The following is a 1,728-nucleotide window of genomic DNA, read 5'->3' as shown; positions in this document are numbered from 1 at the left end:
GCTGGAACTGCTCTACCTGAGCTCTGGGCACCAAAGTATCTGAGGCAGGTTTATGACCAATTTGTCATCATTGCTTTGCAAGAATAAGTGTTGACTGCGAAGGATTTTTTCTTTTTTGGGAAACAATGCCTTTTCAGCCCATGAACGGAACAACACTGGCAAAAAGCATTTAAAGCAAGTTGAATTCTCTAGGAATGTTTTTTCCTAGTCAGTCAAGTCATCACCTCTTAAAAGCGTGTGTCATCTTGGCATATCAGTATTTTGAATTAACTGGGTAACTGAGGAATATGGTGGAAAATAAGGCGAAACATGAATCTTCCTGTAGTTTTGCATATACTGAATTACCATATCAACAAGTATGTGTTAAATACAAGGTGAAATATTGAATCTGAGGATCATATTACTGAAGAGGTCAACTGACAAGTCAATGTATTTTGTCAGCTGAAGTGCAGAGTCAGCCCACAAAGACAAACCATTACCTCATTATGACAAATTGCTGTTAGTAATATTAAAACTTGGACTTCAAAGTAAACTTAAACATTAATGTCGTGAAAGTTTGACAGCATATTCAGAAGAGAGCAACAAAATTGTAATTTCATATGTGAAGCTGGTAGACAAACCTCTAAAAGTAGCTGCTCTTCAGCCTTTTTAAACACACTTCTATACAGACTAACTAGATATATTATCTTTACAGGAAAAATATACCCACAGAACCTGTGAGCTACTCCTCATATTATTTAAGTTCCTTCTGTTGAACTGCTCGTGGCATAAACTCGCTAGCTTTAATGCCAACACTGTCCATGCTTCTAAAGTTTCTCCTGTTGTCCTCTGTTGAAGCAGAAATGAACCCTCTCAGAGTCTGATTGTGATATTCCAAAAAAACGCTCTTCTCTTATTGAAAACAGCAGCTTTCATTCTCTCTCGAGGCCTGATATTTATGATCAAGCATTTCATGCCTGCTTCTCTTGCCCTAATTCTGGTCGTTTGCAACAATGCTGGTGTTAAGCGACTAGGAAACCCCAGTCTCTAAAGTAACCAGATTTTCAGGCCCAGTGCCCTCAGTCACATGGAATCATTTATTGCAGTACAATAGGAAATAAGGCCATTACACAGGACAGTATTTCTAGGGGGAGAAATGTTGCTCACTGCTGAGTAACAGTATACCCAGCTAAGTATAGGTTGTAAATTGTGCCTTAGGAATTGATGGATTGTTGCATTTAGAACAAGCAGAGCAGAGAGGGAATTACCCAAGCAAGAGCACAGAGAGAAAATATGTGGGGTACCAAGCCCTGGTTCAAGCACCTGGTCACATGGAAGTGCTAACTTCCCAAATCTGGCTGATATGGGGCAGCTCACTTGGTCTTGGCAGTAGGGATGAGCTGGGCTATGAGGAACCAGCAACGCTCCATCACTGGCTGATGTGCTCTGCAAGCTGCTCTGTCCCTTCTTCCCACGTAAAAACCTCACAGCTCTGCTATCAGTCCCAGCATCTCCTTGTAGCCAACAACTGTTGTGACCTTTGCATACCAATAACAGAGAGATTCAACAGCAAATGATTAACATGAAGCGTGAAAGAATTGCAGACTAGTTGGATCGCTGCAGTTTGCTGTATTAAGTCTTTGAATTTCAGAGCTTACCTTAAAGTCTTTTCCTTTGGTCTTGCTAATGTTGTAGATGAAAAAAAAAAAAAAGGCCCAAGCCCCTCAATTTTCCAAATGTAGTAAAAAG

This window comes from Streptopelia decaocto (assembly GCF_964273445.1).
Source record: "Streptopelia decaocto genome assembly, chromosome: 3".
NCBI classification, from domain to species: domain Eukaryota; kingdom Metazoa; phylum Chordata; class Aves; order Columbiformes; family Columbidae; genus Streptopelia; species Streptopelia decaocto.
The sequence above is the reverse complement of the archived record's forward strand: the minus strand, read 5'-3'. Positions refer to the sequence as shown.